A 5,638-nucleotide genomic window follows, 5' to 3' on the forward strand; every position below is an offset into this window, starting at 1 on the left:
CACCCAATTCCTTTCTGCTGTTCTGCTCAAAATTTAATTTCTATCTTGTACTTTCTCTGTTAAGCTGCTTTAGCATCAACAAGGCAGTCCTGGTGTCACAATTTGTGTTTTTTTTTCTCATAGGAAGAGTCCTATTCAAAGCTGTGATTTATCTACATCTTTTTCAGTTTGCTGATTTGAGCCTATAACTCCAGACACAAAACATTTGTTATGGTGTTTTGGAACTCCATAGCTCCAGAGTCATATCCTGTACCATGGGTATGGAGCCCTACACTTTTGGACTGTGGTGAGAATAGTGCCCACACCAGTGAGAATACAGTTGAGCTGGTCTGCCATACCACAGTGATAGCTTGAGGTGTTTAATTTTCTGCGTTGCCATTTTGAAACAAACTAATAGAATAAATGCCATAGCTGACCATATTCCTAATATTTATCTATTTGTCCATCTCCCTTTCTTGCTTAATTCTACCCTAATGTTTAGCAACCATCATCTGTAATATTGTTTTCCATACATTGGTAAACTGTTAGGAGTGAGAGAAAATTTTCCCTAAAAAGTGGAAGAAACAAAGCTGATAATTTTATATAGCCTATTAATGCACCAAATGGTGTGATATTAGTCCTATGAGCATGTATTGATGGAGACTTCCTACTGCTGTTATTTTATTTCTAGTCTAGTATACTTTAATAGAGATTGCATCTGAGTTGAGTATGTTCTCTGAATAAGCTAAATATCCAAGTGAAGAAATGAATTAACTTTAAAAAAAGCTAATTCTTACTTAGAGGTATTCAAAATCTTGCTTTTAAGCAACAGTTTAACATCTAAATTGGTATCTGTGTCAACTTAAGACATCAGTAGCCTCATTTCTCATAGACTGATTTTTGAAAAGTTTACTTCCTTGATCACAAAACCTGTGAAACAGTGGCATCACATCCGTGAAAATCAAATAATCATGACGAAGTCCTGTGGCTTCAGGCAATGAATTAGAGTAGTACCAAAGTAGCTTTTCATTTTTGCATCGTAATATTTTGATTTTTCATATAAGTTTGTTTCTGAAACTAGTTCTGCTAATACTTAGTTCATGAACAAATATAACAGTTTCCATCCTTTGAATTCTTTGGGAGACCACAAATTACATTGTGTGTGAAATGCAGTGTGCATATTCATGTGTATTAATTATCACAAATTCATGTAATGTATTCTGGAAGGGTTATCATAACCTTGCTTTTGCATGGCCATTGGGAAGCAGTTGTGACCAATTCTATCAGTCAGGGTCACCATGGAGGGAGCATGCCAAGGTCCCCCTGATGACAGCTTCTCAGAAAGGACTGCGACCCTTTGCAGCTGGTGACTGGCTGGGCAACACGCCAATGTACGAGCACAATTGTAACAGTGCACTCCAGGACTTGTTGAACAGGGGGGTTTGTAGGTTTTAAACCAAATACAGTGATTTCAATTTATACATTCCCAACTTTTCAAGTTCCAGTACAAGTTTCAGGGTTTTTTCTTTTTTTTTCTTTTTTTTTTTTTTTTTTTGACTAAACATTGCCCTTGCCCCTCCTTTCTGCCAAGGGAAGGAAAAGAAAACCAACTCCAGGTAAAAGTCAGCTTTTTCTGAAGCTATTCTAGTTCATCAGTTTAGTAAACCTTTTCAACCTATTTTTCTTTATTGCCTAGCTCTGTGCTCATCAGCAGGGTTAGTACTTACTCATCACACTACATAGTATGACTAAGAGTAAAGCAGGATTCCCTGTATTCCACTAATTTTATAACAAGGTCTTGGCTACCAACATGAGGCCCTAAATTCTGAAAACACTTCTGGCTTTGTATTTCTGATGTTTAATTGAACAGAGTTACCAGGTACATGTTACCTTAAAATTGATAGTTAATGAGAATATTTTACAATTAACAATAAACCCCCCCACTTCAAACCCAAGTCCTTTTGCAGACTATTTTAGTAAAGGGATTATAAAATACAAAAGAGAGAGAGACAGGTAACTTGAGATGCAATTTTGGAACACAAACTTTTAGTTCAAATGTGCAAGCTTGAACTTAACAAATGTTTAAAATATTTGAGTTTGTGAAATGGTGCCAAAATAAACCATGTCTTTTCTAAAGACTACATATTTAGCTAGGCACTGGCAATGTAAATCTTTCAACCATTTCAAGTATTTGTTTAAAAGCCTCCCAGAACACGTGGGCTCCCAACAAAACTGAAGAATGAAATGTTTAGACCACTGAAGCTCAACAGCTGACTTATAATCGACCTAATATGAGAATACTACTTTGGTTTTGTGAACTTGTGAATACATTTTATTTAGCAATGCATGAGAAGAACAAACAGAGAAAGTCCAGTTCTGCAGATCTGATGTGAAATGGTACAGCGATAAGAGTCAGCACATGTAACGCTGCAATCACAGCAAGCACAATATCAGAGGAACTGCCAGTCAGTGATTTCATGTGCCTCACAGTTTATTCTTGCACAGGAGGAAAATCTTCTGTGGTATAAATTAAAAAGAAAAAAACCCCATCACACCTAACAGCCTTCATCTGGAATTATTCTAAATGAAGAAAATAAAGGCACAGAGAAATCCTGACATTTAGATAGCAAGTTCATTTGTGTAATGGATTAAAGATGTTACAACACTTGATCACCTGATAACACTATATAAAGTAATTTAATTTGAAAATTATATCTTGTAAACCATCCAGTGATTTGGAACAAACAAATAAATAAATAAATGCACCTATGACAACACTGACATTGCTAAACTATTTCAATACGATGGCTTATTTATAAAAACAGTTTTAATATTCCCCTACATTAATGATTAACTAATGAATCTTACTTTCTTGTGAATGTATTTAAAGAAGAATCAAACTGACTTCACCTACAGGACTCCAGTAACAATACTGAGCTGGCTCTGAACTTTTCAAGTATCAGCAGTTTTCCCAACACTAGTACAGAAAACCATGCCACCAGTTTTGGGCTGTGGGCTGAATGAAAAATAGTATGAAAAGACTAAAGGTTCACAGTTCTTTTCTGTTAAAGTTGATTTGTCATAATATTGTTAATTAGTGAGGGCTTAGGGAAGGCTTACTAGGAATATAATTACAGTGCTGAAAAGCATTAATAATGCTCTTATCCCGAGCCAACATGATGCTATTTACATATTTTACCCTGGCATATACCAGAAATGGCTCCCATTGCATAACGTGCTGCAGGATCATCAAGAGAAAGACTCAAAATCTCACAGGGGAAGGAGGTTTCTGTGTGTCTCTGTGCTCTTCAAGACAGCAGGGACCCTAATTTGACCAGTAATTACAACCATCACCATAAGCATTGCCTATGGTGAGCCACCTTTCATCGTGAACTGCTGCTCCATCAGAAGGGAAATGAATTGCTACTCCTGGTACATAATCAGATACAGTCTTAGCTTTCTCTCTTATATTAGGAGAGAAGTGACAATTGCATTTGTCTTCTGTATAGGGGCAGGCTTCTTTTCACTTTCAGAGCTCTGCACAGACATCAATCAGTTGTCAATTAATAAACCATATGATAAAAGCCAATTAACCCATGTTATCATTATCACCCAGTTCTATTACCTAGAGCAGAATTCTTGACCTTGTTACACTCAAAGGCAAAAGTCAGACTGTGCTCAACAAGGCCAGAAGTTCAGCTGAGGGCACTAAAAGCTGGGCCTGCATTACCAGTCCTGTGTGACTTTTGCTGCTGACTTCAGTGGGTGAAAAAGCAAAAGTGTTTTGCCATTAGGCACACAGATGCTTTTGCAAACTCCCTGGAGGAGCCCAGGAACCTCTTCAGGGGCTGCATACCTTTAGTGACAGTCACTAAGGGATTTGCCAAAGACCACACACCAGGTTGTTAGCGAAGAAGAGTAAGAACCCAACTGTTTTTGAATCTTCACCTCTCCACACAGTAAATTTCCCAAGATCTTTTTCAAAGAAGACAAACATTTCCAGCTGAATTTTAAAACCCAACATTTAATTTAATTATGATTCATAGCCATTTATCTGCATTTGTCATTTCTGACAAAACTCCATAACTAAAATACTCACTGAATTTCAGGCTGCTTGTTACAGACATAAGACAGTCAGGAACTACTTTTTTATCTTAGGTACAATGTATCAAAAGGAAAATTATGAAGCAAAATTATCACTTAATTTACCCACACCCATATGTATCTGACATCAAGACTACTAGATGGTTTTTGCCTGGCTGATTCTACTTTCCCAAACAAAGCCAGAGGATACAAGAGGCTGGAGGTCAAACAGTCTGGCTGTATGAAGGCTGCACTCACAAGATTACTCACTTGGAGGCAGAAATACTTGGGGGAAGGTGAGTAGTTCTTGATATTCCCAGGGAAGGAGGAACTTAGCACATTCATGCATGGAGAACAAGCCCTGATTTAGTAAATTTGTGTTTTCAAAGTAGCAAACAACTTCCTCATTAAAGCTGCCAAGGGGTAAGAGGGAAGATTTTTACATTGAAAAATAAGTAGTTTAAAGTTAAGTTAAAACAATGAGTAAGAATACATGTGTCATTTTCAGAGTGAAGGAAAAGTTTTGTTCTACAGGGATCTTTGTCCCAGAGCCCATGTTCAACTAAATTAAGAAATCATCTTGAAGAGGGGGTTAATTTTGAGATGGTGGTATTTCACATCACCATATTGAGCATGGAGAGGATGATGATGCTATGATACTTTGTGTATTAAAAGAGGAGCTGAGAGAAGAAATGGAATAGGAACTTATGGTCACCAGGGAATGCATGCTGAAACAGCAGGTGACATTCAGCATCCGTAAATGTGAAGTTATTCACCTAGAAAACAGTTTATCTTCATACCCACTACGAGGAACTCTGAGCTGAACATTGTAACTGAGGAATGAGATCTAGAGTTGTTGTACTATAGAAATATGAATTCTGATAAATAATCTGTCATAAAGCAAATCCAATGCTATAAATTATTTCAAATAGCATAAAGAATAAAACAGACAACATCATTATGACAACCATTAAAGTCACATTTTGTCCGTATCATGAATACCAGGCACAAATCTGGTTGTATCTCAGTAATTACACTCCAGAGCTGGAAAAGAAATAGATTAGAATGACAAGGCCAATTAAAAACACAAGATGGATCCTTTACAAGAGACTAGGGATTCTCTCTGCAAAAGAGAAGCAGGGAGAAATAATGACAAATATGTAAAATCACAAAGGACATGGAAACAATCTGAACAGGAAGGATTGCTCACCACTTCTATCATACAAAAACTAGGTGGTAGCAAATGAATAGAGCTGCTTCATAACAAAGAAAAGGAAATATTTCTTCAGTCAATGCATCATTAACTGCATAAAAACTCATGACAAGAACAAGTAGATACTAAAAATTTAAATGGATTCAAAAACAGGTCATGAAAAAATGCTGCTAAATACAAAGACACCATCTGTGGTTTAGAAAGCCCCTAAATAACAAATTTCTGGGAGACCATTTGGGAGAATGGTCACTAGTGCTGGTCTGACTTTATACCCTTTCCTAGGCATCTTCTATTTGTTATTGCCAAAGGCAGTCTTTGGGCTAGTTGGACCTCTTTATTGCTTCCCCACCACTTCCTTAGAGC

Source organism: Acanthisitta chloris, unplaced genomic scaffold (genome assembly GCF_000695815.1).
Source record: "Acanthisitta chloris isolate BGI_N310 unplaced genomic scaffold, ASM69581v1 scaffold5875, whole genome shotgun sequence".
In the NCBI taxonomy this organism is placed as follows: Eukaryota; Metazoa; Chordata; class Aves; order Passeriformes; family Acanthisittidae; genus Acanthisitta; species Acanthisitta chloris.